Here is a 12,573-nt window from a genome sequence, read left to right on the forward strand (position 1 = left end):
GGAAGAGCAGAACTGGCCTATCCACTGGCTGCCCACTGTCAGTCTGAATTAGGCACCTGGTAAAACTCAAGTTAGTAGGCATGCACTGTGTGGGGTTGGCAACTGTTCTTTTCGTTTAACCTTTTGCTTATCAGTGGTGATGAGCAAAGTGATACGAATATACCTACAGATCTGTCAGCATTGCTGAGGTTGAGTACAAGACAGACACTGGACTCTAAGCAACAGCAACCATTTGGCTCAGCTGTCAGCAGCAACGCCACCAAAGCCATACACAAAGATACATTGCCTTTGGCAGCAATATTGACTTGAGATACTTCCAACAACTTTTCCCTCCTTCCTGCCTGTCTTGTTCCCGTGACAACCATATGATTTTTATCAACACAACTGTTTGTAAGGCCACACTTTGAATCAGGCCTAGGGCACTAAACAGGTATTAAAGAAAAGTTCTAAAAAAAAATTGTTGTTGGGCAGTTGAAACTGAATCAGTTTCCTGATTCAGTTCACAAACATCCGCGTAAACAGCTGTGTTGGCACAGCTGAACGGGTGTCAGGAACAAGCAGCTGGCAGTTGAGGTGGGTCCTGGGAACGCCTTAAAACAGGCTGCTGCTGGGAGAAGTGCGCATGGAACAATACTTTTACTGTATCTGCCTTGGCACAGTGTACTCACGTGTGTTGCCCAGTTCCAGAGCCATGGCCCGTGACTCCACATACTGCAAGTAGCTGAAGCACCAGCAATCCTTCCCCAGTCTTTGTGAGGGAATTTGCCTGCCCTTCTGGGAGCAGAGCAGGAACTGGATTAACATCTGAGTGTTCTTAGCACCCGACTGCAAATCCCCAGCTTAAGGGAAAACTAAAACTTGGCAAATTTGGGTTCCACTGACGTATACATGCAAACCTCAGTCTTTCTGACTACCAGTAGCAAAAGAGATTCCCCATCTCAATTCGGTGGCGGCTAAATGAAGACCATATCCAAAACACTGCACAAAATTCACCCAGGTTGTTAAGAGCTACAACAAACTCACTAGTGAATAACTCTGGTGTCCTGACTTGTAATTTCCTGCCATTTGTGCTCCCCTTACCTCAGACTCTGAGACTGGAAGAAGAGACAAAATTACTTCCTACAGTGGTTATGCTCATAGATCAAATACTAGGATAGACATACTGCAGGAGAGATCTTGTGGAAAAAACAAACAAACAAACAAACAAAAAACATAACAAGGCAGCCTAATAGTAGAGCTAGTTGTCCAAGGGCCTACTGACTCTCCATCCTTGGAGGTATTCAGAACTTGGCAGGACAAGGCCATGACCAACCTCATCTCAGCTTAACCTGTTCTGAACTGAGGTTGGACCTGAGGTGGCCTCCAGGAACCATTCAAACTAAATTATTCTAATTCTGTGGCCAAGGAGCACCATGTGCATGACTCTGACAAGGTTCTGAGGGCAAAATGTGGTTTAAACTGAGTAAAGGTAATGCTCAGGATTAATCCCAAATAGCAGTCATAGCAAACCATCAGCCTATCTTTTTGTTACTTACCCCATTTCCCAAACTATCATGTCATAAAGTCACCAAAAACTTTCCTTTTTGTTATACATAACCCCTCATAAGTTTGCCATCTAAGCATTAGATAATACGATAATACAGGTGGTTCTGTGGTGTTCAGTGCCTAGAAGCAAAACCTGAAAGGTGAAGAGTTACTGTTAAATTTTCAGGTTTTATAGTAGCAAAGAAGAAGGTATTGATTTGGGGGTTTGAGTCTCTTTTCAGACTGTGGAATCCTATGTCTTTTCCCACCTTGTTTCATATGCTTACAAAGTGTTCCTCAGACACTGCTGGTGGTTGGGGCAGGGCAGTTATGGGGGCTTGTTTTCCACACTGGAACTGTTCTCACTCTTTTTTTAATATTGTTTGTAACAGTACAGAGCTAATGTGAAGCCTGAGATAGGGAAGACAAAGCCATAATGAAGTGTAATTCAAGAATCATTTCAAGAATCAAGGCTAAAGCCTTGGGATATGGATAAGGTCTTGATTTATGTTGCCAACATAATAATAATAAAATTAAATACATATTTACAAAAGCATTATTATATTAATTTTCTGGAAGGCTGTATAGACCCATTTGAGAAATCAGAAGGTGCCTTTGCCTTGCCGTATTAGAACCTTTCCAAGTATTTTTTGTTTTGGGGGCATTTTTTTCCTTATCATCTATGGGCAAATCCTAAGTTAGGTGTGCCATTTATCATTGCTTTGCAATGAGATTTAAGTACACTGGGAGTTAACAGCATAACAATCATAACAATTACATATAATTATAAATCATGTTGTGTAAAACATTTCTGTGTGTTTTGCCTTACTGGTGCAATATAACTTATTTTAGAAGAGATTTATATCTAAAAAAAATCTTTAGTAAGGTTTTTGACAGATAAAAAATACATCAGTAAAGTTTTATAAACATTACTGTATAATTAATTATTTTGTTTGTGATCAAGATGCTCTTACTCAGACACATTTTGATGATAGGGCATGCTCTCTGGAGGCTGGTATGATAGGCATGGAAGCACAGAGAAACTGATTAGGTCACTGGAGTGGCACTATGCTAAGGGCAATGGTTCTTAACAGACTCTTCTGAGGTGCAGCTTACAGCCAGAACACGTCACTGACATAAAACTGGCTGGCAGTAGGGACACTGGGAGGAAGGAAGGTACGCAGGAAGAAGGAAAAATACAAGGCTATGCCCACGTCTGAGGGATCAGGTTTCTGCGTACCAAAGATCTCTTGGAGACATGATTATACAGGCATTTCTCAGTGATGCCATGCTTACTATCCTCTTACACATTGTCTGCTGCCCAAAATGGAAGAGAAAATTGTCGATGCCTATTTAAAATATCCAATTTAGTTTGAATCCTGATGAAAGCCCAACAAATTAACAAGCCCTATCATTCAAGGAGATCAGAAGCTCCTTGTAGCATCTGGACTGAGCGTACTCAGTATTTTTCAGTAGTTTCTTTGCTTCAGGATTTGTGGTTTCTCCGAAATCTTTAAGCATCCAAAACAGCCTACCCAGGAAAAGATCTCTACAGAGGAGAGCAGGAATGGGTCTGCTGCTGAGTAGCTGGGCCCATTCAGTCCCAAGTACACTGTAATCATACAGTATGGCTGTTGCTTCTCTCGCAGGTTAAAATCAAATACACAAATCATGTTATGGATTAAGTACCATATATGCAGCAAATAGCTATGTACATCAGAACTTCATGTATTTCATCAACTTTCTCTTTCTATTGATGAGCTTTAACAAAGCATCACTTTATGCAAAATTCAACCCCACAGCATGTTTTAAGTTACCTTCTCTTCTCCTATACATTTCATACTTGCATATAATGCAATGTGATTGCAGTTAAAATAGCACCAGTAGTACAGATTACATCTGAATGGTCATGAGCCCAAGCCTGTGTCTGGAGTACATGATGTGAGTGCTTTGTAAGAATTGAATAGTGGTATGCTGCCAAGAGTCTATGCTATTCCTCCACAGGAAACTGTACTGAAAATACCAATCTCTCAGTACAATCTGGTCCCATTCTGAGAACAAATATAAGCTTTTAAGAGGTGGTAGTGATAACAGAAATAGTAGTAGAAGAATGCTGTAAGATGTTTCAGCTCTGTCAAGAATGGTTTTGCAAAGTTCACTGAAACATATCAGGAGAAATGGAATGGCCCCTTAATTTCTAAAGAACTTCTGGATTCTCCCAAAGTGGGATCTTAGCAGAACTACAGTTCTACAAACTCTTAACTAAGATCTGCATTATAGGAATTATTGTTAAATTGGGGGGGGGGGGGGGGGGGGGGGAGATATGTTTACATAAGGCAGGTATGCTGTTTATTGATGATTCCAATCTCAGGGGTCTTGTACCTGTGAAAGTATTATTGGCATAACTCTGTCAGTTAGAACATTTTTTATTAACACTGTTATACCAGCACAATTGTTATAGATGTAGTTATACCAGAACAACACCACCTTACAACCCATAGTACATGCTGTGCATTACAGAAGTGTATCTGTATTCATATAACTGCATCAGCCTTACAATATCTTTTTCTACTTCAATTTACTCTCTGAAATGGAGGTACAGGCATGATCTTACCTTGAGTTCGCCAGGAACAATCCCTTCAGTTTATCCCACACCACCATTCATTCTTGCCAGGTCTGCTATAAATTCCCAGCTCCATTTTTTTCCATAAACTATATAGTTTGGAGAAGAAAAAAAAAAATCAGAGGCAGTGCCAGTTTTCATAATCCCTGTTATTCTTCAGCTAAATCTGATCCATGGGCTGGTCCATTACACACCCCCCAAAACTGCAGTGCTAACCCTGTAAAGACTGAAGTGCAGGTGCAAAAATGAGTAGCCAAAGTTGTTTAAACTATGTTAGTACTGTAATTGAATGCTGAATTGCAGTCAGTTACAGTCTATGGCCAAAGATAGACAATACTGCAGTGACAGAAGTAAATTCATAAATTCTAATGGTACTAAATGACAATTAACAGAATTCCAACAGAACCTTGAACAACCTCAGAAAAATTTATATCAACGTCAGTAACACCTGTATACACCCACTAATGAGTTTGGCCCTTAGACTTCAGAACTCTCAAAAATATCTGGTTCACAGTATAATATTCTTGTTTACTATCTTCATTTCCAGAAAATACCATCCAGACAATTAATCTTCAACATGAAATGCCAGAGATACATAATATGACATAATATGATATATAAATATGCAGCTGCATATTTAAAAGAAGAAATATAGAGGGATGCACAAAATCAAATCTTTTCTCTTTCACAATATGGGCCTGAACCTAACCCTGTAATTTCAAGAATTATGTTACTAATTATCATTACGACTCAATTTTTCCCATCTCATTATTTACATTTATATATGAGTACACTTGGAATTTCTATATAAATCATACTCTAAACCATTTCTGTATCTAAGGTGTAAAATATAGTTCGAATTTGTGACTCTTCCCTTCTTTCCCTCTGAGGAAAAAAATGTTGGTCTATTTACAGCTAATCAGATATTGGCATGCTCAGACTTGAAAAAGATCTGTCTACGGACTTTGTAGGGTTTACGGCATATTAGGGTGGTAGGCAATCATCCTGCGAGATAGTAAATACCTTGACAAAATAATTTTGTCCCAGGAGAGTTCACATCAGATGAGATATTGTCTGTTTACACTACTCTACCTTTAAGCTGGATCAGGAACAATATATCCTACCCAGCTGACAGAAAGCTGACATAAAATCTGCATAAACACTGTAACATATGCTCTGGCTGATTCGATAAAAATGTAGTCATGTGCACATGCCAACACAGATCAAATTTTTACTGCCAGGAAATCCGGCATGCACAGATTTGGTATTATTTAATGCAGAAATGCAGCCTTATACTGCTTCATTTTCTCTGTGTATGAATTAGTTTTTAATTACTTTATTATGAGCATGAATACAGATTTGTTTGAAATCCCCCTATCAAATACTGGTGTGGAGTGAGCCTACTGTAATGGAATGGTTCTTCAAATAGGGACAAACATGATCTCCACACAGCATGAATGCTTTTTTTGTAACACTGGCATACGTGATTTTGGACCTTTGTGGTCTAAACAGAGATGATTTTACTTAAGGCAAAAAATGCTGTAACACCCTTCAGCAAAAAAGATGTGGCAGTATAACTGGACAACTCAGATACACTCATGTGCAATGTGGACATTTTTGTGTTATTTTTCACCTCTTCACAGTCACTAACAGCACTGGAACAGGAAAAAAAAAAAAAAAAAAAAAAAAAAAAGGAAAAAAAAAAGCTAATCTGAATTTCTATTGGAGATAGTCCTGGGCGAGTTTTATGTTGTGCCTGAACTTTCATACACACCTCACACTGTCTGCATAACTCAATCCCTTTTCAACCCAAATTACTAGAGTACATGGTTGCTGTTAACACTGGAGGAAAAGTTTAGTCTCTAAAAAATACTTCTGCAAAACTGCAGAAGATGTTAACAGGAAGTTTCCAAATCGCTACTTACATTAAAGACAAATTTTCTCTTTCTTACTCGCTAGAGTCTGGTTCCATTTAATGCTCCCCCCAATCCCCACCCCGGGCTTCCAACTCTAACAAAATGACTTTTAAATCATAATACTATATTGATTCTTTGGAAGATGTATTTCCAGTTTAGTTTCAGCCTAGTCCAGGTCATTATTCAAAATTAAAAGAAGGTAAGGAGGCAAAGAGCGAAAATATGGATGCAGGCACACTAAGCCTGCTTTTCCAGTGTCTTGTGTTTTATTCAGTCATACACGCCTCTGCTAGAAGAGTGTAAAACGCAGGTCAAAGGCTGCTACTTTGATTTGTTAGTATTATATACTCACTTTCAAAAGGTTTCAATAATGAAAGACTTGCAAGGTATTCTATCTTACATGTTACTATAGTGTCTAAACATTTTGCAGGAATGTATTGAGGCTAGTTGTGTATTTAGCAGGAGAGCGAGCTTTAAAGACCTCAGATCCTTCCCACTTGACCTCCCTCTCCCTGGTAGCGCTGCCTAGCTTGGCAGACATGTCCAGTAACAACCAGCAGCTTTTAGTGTGTGCTCATCTGTGAGAAAGGGACACAGCACTATATTTCACTAAAATGTTCTAGCCTAACTGCCAGTTCCTTATGACTAAGTGGACAACCAACATCTAAATAAATAAACAACTTCATTAATATTAGCAACAGAAAAAGAAATGTTTAAAAGCAATGGCATCAAACCTTCTGTCAGCTAACAAAAGACATTTTTCAAACATCTTGTGCATCTTTGCATGCCTAGTGCAAATGAAACCTGAAGTGATATCTGTGAAAATGAAGTCTATAAATGCTCTGTCATGATTTTAATGTGTTCGTGCTATACTAAAAATGCTATTGCTCTGTGACCTCCTCATTAGTCTTTACAGAATCTGTATCTGCATATGAACTTTTGATTCTGGAAACTATTCATTACCCTCCTCATGTCAGGTTCTTATTCCTCGTTCCCATAGTACCTGCAATAAGTCTGAGGATTTGGTGTTCCTCTTGCATCTCCACAGCAATGTCAGCGGGAATGAAACACACTTGTTTGCTGGCTGTAGCAACGGCCTTGCTCAGTCTCCGAAACGGCTCTTCCATACTCAGAGTACCTGCAGAATGAAAGAAGGGGAATTCATTAATTATACATTCATTCACGATGCAAATAACAATCGCCTAGCTTGTTTGTGATAAAGGCCCCAATTTACAAATTTTAACACAATAGCTACACTGTCTCTCTGAGCAATGAGATGGTATCTTATTCCAGTAGAGAAATTTCTTCAGCCAATGGAGAGGAGATTTTGTAGGTCCTGGTGATAATACTGCATATCAGCAAATGAAAGTGTTCATAACAGAAATGACCCTGAAAGTTCACATTATTAACTAAACAGATCAATCAAAATTCTGACTGCATAATAAATTTTAAATATTATTTATTAGGAGAAGGGCAACTGCTACTGGTGAGCTGCTAATACAATTGCTGTTACCTGATAACCGTAATCTGTCTTTATTCTGCACCCTTCTCCCCTTTCCTCAATCAAAAAGAGAAAAAGAGGGCAGAAACTGAAAAACATGGACTTTGCCACAGAGGACTTCAGCAATTTACTCCTCACTATGAATGCTTGCCCATGTGTGCACGGTTTCCATCAAAAAAACAGACAAACAAACAAGACCTACTAGGACAGACTGACTTTTGGTGACTTTTAACCTTGAAACATTTTGTCCAATGAAGAGGTCCTATTACAGGTAGTCTAAGTTATGACTAGACTTTACTTCAGTTTCCCATTGAGTGCAAATGATGCAGCTCTACAGATTATGACAACACACAACAGAAAAGGCATCAAATGTCATGAAATAACTGAAAGTCCTGTGTCCATATAACCATGCTTTGAGTCATTAAGTCACTACTCTGACACATTTACACTCAATTATATATTCCTCCTCAATAATGATGTGGACTTTCAGATGGAAGAGGGCAACAACCTCCTGCATAAGCTGCTTAAATGGTTTTTACCCTTGACAGAAGCTGATCTCTCCAGGAAAACCAAGACTGTAACTAACAGATATGGAAAACAAAAAATGCATGCTGGCTTGAAACTCTGGTTCCTCCACTTTTATCCTGAAGAAACACCCATAAATTCATTGCTAAAATCTCCTAGGGCAACTAGTGGACTACTTTCTGAAATGATTGTTCAGGCTCACTGGAAAACTGAGGCACTTTAATTGCCCCAAGAGCCCCTCTGTATAGCAGGCATCCTATTAGAAAAAAGTGGAAATGGGAGACACAGTATTCATAGCTCTGATCCCGGCCAGGTGCCCTGAGGAAGTATGGCACACAGGCACTGACAGACTTCTGATTGATAAGATCTGCCTTTAAATGTAGCTATTTGCTTTTACTTTAGCCTTGTAACATGGTTTTGTAAATGCTGCACTGAGCCAGCTGCCTTGAAACTGAATCTGAACTGTGCATGTTTACTCCACTGTGGTCAAAACTGGGGCATGTAGTCTACTTCCTACCACAACCTATCAAATGCAGCTGTGCTTCTCTGGTCAGCTACTGGACATCTGCAGTAATTCGTTGGCTGGACAAAACCAGCGTTCATTAGCTGCCTGCCTGAACCATAGCCTGGGATAGTCCATAAATAAATTAGAGATTAAAGACTCAGTAGAATAGAAGTGTCCCAAAGACTTAACAGATCAGAGATGGAAACACAGGTAAGCAGGACAAAGAGATAAAAGAGAATGGAGACCAGAAGGAATGCCCACAGTGGCTTACTGATGTTTGTGATCTTGAACTCACAGCTAGCAGCACTGTGCATCAACACTAACGCTTACAGAGCGCACAGCAGCTGAGATAGGCACCTGCACAAAACCTAGCAGATGACTGTGGTGAACCAAGGAAATTATCACAAGAATCTTTAATGTGATACTATACCGTGCTACAGAACAAAATGTAAACATAAACATAGGAGTATCTTTTGCAAAGATACTCCCAAGACAGAGTTAGAATGCAAAAATTAACTGAAAGTGTGCTAAATCACTCAGTGTTAAAACTAGATGAAAAGTATCCGTGTTAGTGGTGCTTTCCATGAGGGAAAACAACTACAAACAAAACCAAAACAAACATGAACAAAACAACAAAAAAAAGCTCTTTAAACCCAAATCACAGTTACCAGTATTACTAAGTTTGTGAAGCCAGTGGCAGTGCTCTCATTGACTTCACAGGATTTAAACTCCGTGATTGTACAGATAAACATAACCTGGTTACCTAAGTGCTTGGTTTGCCAGTGTTCTAGTAAAATACACAAGGCACAATTCTGCCCAGTGTGCTAAAGGTCACACCTGCATGGGTGAGAACTGAGCTGGGAGAAAGGAATGCCTCAATTATTTGCAATTGCACTACGCAGTTCAACTGATTTTCTGACTTTACATATATACTGTTTCATTATCTATTTCATCATCTAAGCAGGAGGCACTGCAGCTGTGAGAGGAGCTACAAGGTACCAGAAAACCGTCTACTTCCCAACCCTCCAGACAGGTCTTGTCCCCAGTCTCCTTGCTATGCTCTTCTGTCTGTGTAACCGGCCTTTTTTTGTCCTGTGCTCCTCTATGGAGACCTCCTGAAGAGGAGGTCTTCTGCAGGTCTTACGCAGTGTCCCCATTTTCTGTAGATATATTCCACAATACTGTGAGGTTATACAATAGGCCTGAGCATTTAGTATCTCTCCTGTACCATCAATAGACAAATATGAAAACGTAGTTACTTAGTGTAGGAGTATGCCCCATTTATATTGAAAATCTATCTTCTTGCTCCCATATGGCGATGCGCAAAGACCTACCTGTGTACCTGCACTGCTGTTTCACTTCAGCCTAATGATTCAGTTCTGAAGTTACCATTAAAAAACACAACTGCATACATACAGTTGGAAATAGCCCAAATTAGTTGTCCTGTTAAAAACCTGCATTTGCAAAGCCACTGGCATATGTTTTTTGAAAATGTCTCTCTCATATCTGTAACTTACTTGACCAGATTTTGAACAATATGTGCCAGAGCCACTGCAAGACCAAGAGCTGCAAGTCAGAGTTACTTTAGAGACTCGTCTTTGAAGGAAGGCAGCTCTCAGCTCCCCAGCTGAGCTGAGCTCTGGGTTCAGCAAATCCACCTCAGGCCCTGTGGTGAGGCACAGCCAGTGCTATGCCAGTGTTCACAACCTTCTGCCAGCCCTGGTCTGAGAGACTTTTCTGTGAGGTATGTAATTAGACAGAATAAGTTCATAACAAATGAACAAAATCAAATTGTTTTGTTCGATTAACATAATCTGTTTCTGCAATATCATGACCAAGCACTTCAGGCATCACACCATTTACAAAGACTAAGACATAACAGTAGCCTTTTGTAGACAAAATGTATATGTTGATACGAATTTCACTATAAGACTGTCGGTATTGTACTTTCAAATTTTTGAAAGCAATCTCTGAATAACTCATGCAGGTTCAGTATCACTTCATTAAGAGCCCCTGTTACACAATATTTAGAAATTATAGATAGGTTTACATGTAGCACAATAAATATGAAATAAAGGAATGTAAGCAGATGGACCACAACAGTAAGCATTTCCATACTGCATCAGCTTAAAACAAAATCATTAGTGTATCCCATACATTAACCTAGGTTTAAAAATATCCAAAATCAATAGAGCTTATTGATCGCTGTATTATTCCAAATTTACTGAGACATCTGCATATTCCTTCATGCACAGTTCACCTCCTAACCTGTCTTGCATGTAGCTTGCTTAGGGTGGTGAGACATACTTCCTTAGCTTCAAAATCAGTAAAACAAACTTTAGCAATGATACCAGCTTGTATCAGAGTTCAGTTTCTGTTTGTAAAATTCTGGTCTCATTGTGCTTTTGACTGAGTTCTCTCTTCTTTCCAGAGAATGTAATAACCAGTGTTTGAAAAGAAAAGCTGATGAACACAGCTCTGAGTTGAGGCATTCACCTCCTAGTGGAAAAGGCAGAAGTCCTGCCTGCTTCCCTCTGAAGAAATGTTGTGGAATTATTTCATATGTGCAGCAAAAAAGTAGGTAGCAGATGATTTATTTACCAGATTCTTCAAGAGAAGTAGTGAAACTGAGGACAAAGATACAACAGTAAACCATAGTATATTTAACGCATTGTAACACAGAAGGCCCTATTTTGAAGAAGTAAATGTATACTAATGAAGGAAAAAAAAATCAAGGTCTAGCACCAGCATGCAGGTACCTTTAAAAGACACTACTATTCTACTCTTGTTGCTGAAACAAGTCATGTCAGATATGGTAGAGAACCTGCTATGGAAATAATGGCTATTACATTCTGTTATTATAAAATTACTGTTATTATTATAGAATCTTCTACTATTATAGAAGAACTAGAGATAAGAACTCCAAGAACTAGAGGAAAAACGAGTAATAATAGATGACGTAGCACATGAGTATAGCATAAAGTATTCCTTTTCTAGGTATTCCTCGAAATTTGTTAGAATAAATAAATAAATAATCACTCAGGAACAACAAAAGCTACTGAGCAGTAACATATGCAATTAGAAACTTGGTAATATTCTTTCACGTACATCTTTCCAGGGCTCACTAAGCTCTTTCTGAGGTTTACAGAATGTAATTTTTACACTTCACAGCGAGAGGCTTTTTGTCCTGGCAAACCAAACACAGGCAAAAAATAAAGGAAGACAGGAAGATGTTTACCTGTCACATTTGTGTTAGCAGATCCTGAGTGCCTCTGTCTTGTTATGGTGCTGTTCTGGCACTGAAGGTGCTTGCAGGTGAGCTAGGACCTCAAATTCCTCAGCACTTTGTATCTGGACTTGTGTGAGGTCTATCACTGACAGCAGGGCAACCGGCTAGTGCGTCTGCACTTCAGCACCTACACGTTTTCAGTATTTTCTTTCTGTTGGGTTTGGAAATGTTGACTCAGCATATTTAGTATTTGTATTGCGTTACTTCTAATGTATTTGGTTATTTCCCAGTGTTTAAATCGCTTCAAGCAAACTTCTTTTAAACTCGGCCTTTCACTTCCTTAGAGAGGGTTCCTGGAACACCTCTTGGTTTCCAGCTCTCATGTGGGGATTAACAACAGTCGCCATTTTGCTGCACCCGCTCCAAGGCTCACAGGAGTTGACATATTCTAGTCAAGCCCTGGTAGCAACACAATCTCTAAGTGGGTAGCCCAAAAAAATGAGGATGAAATGCCTCTGGTCTCCATGCTGACTTCTGACGGATTTTTTTCCAGAACAGTAGAGCATCACCGTGGTGCAGTGGAAAACCACATGCTTTCAAAGAGATGCATGCCAGTCAGTATGACTGTGGAGATGGTAGTTCAGTAGGAAGGTGGTTAAAGGTACTTCACATTTGTTACCACTTGCTTTTGTTCAGTAAACCCATCTTTAAAATGCAGATGAAATTAGAACATAGTAAAATGTTGTGGAA

The 12,573-nt window shown here is 39.3% G+C and overlaps 1 protein-coding gene across 2 annotated transcripts in view; it reads right to left on the reverse strand.

The window, feature by feature from the left end:
• The window catches only part of JADE1 (jade family PHD finger 1), a 147,437-nt gene extending 140,323 nt beyond the window's left edge, over positions 1-7,114 (reverse strand). The window contains exons 1-2 of one of the 2 annotated variants that reach the window (XM_082760331.1): positions 7,067-7,114; positions 4,139-4,236 (exon numbers count right to left, since the gene is read on the reverse strand). The gene's annotated coding sequence lies outside the window, so the exon portion shown is untranslated. The remainder of the gene's footprint in view (positions 1-4,138; positions 4,237-7,066) is intronic. The other variant, XM_082760336.1, reaches the window with a different exon arrangement.
• Between the last annotated feature and the right edge of the window lie 5,459 nt (positions 7,115-12,573).

This window comes from Aythya marila (assembly GCF_965140915.1).
Source record: "Aythya marila genome assembly, chromosome: 4".
Lineage (NCBI taxonomy): Eukaryota > Metazoa > Chordata > Aves > Anseriformes > Anatidae > Aythya > Aythya marila.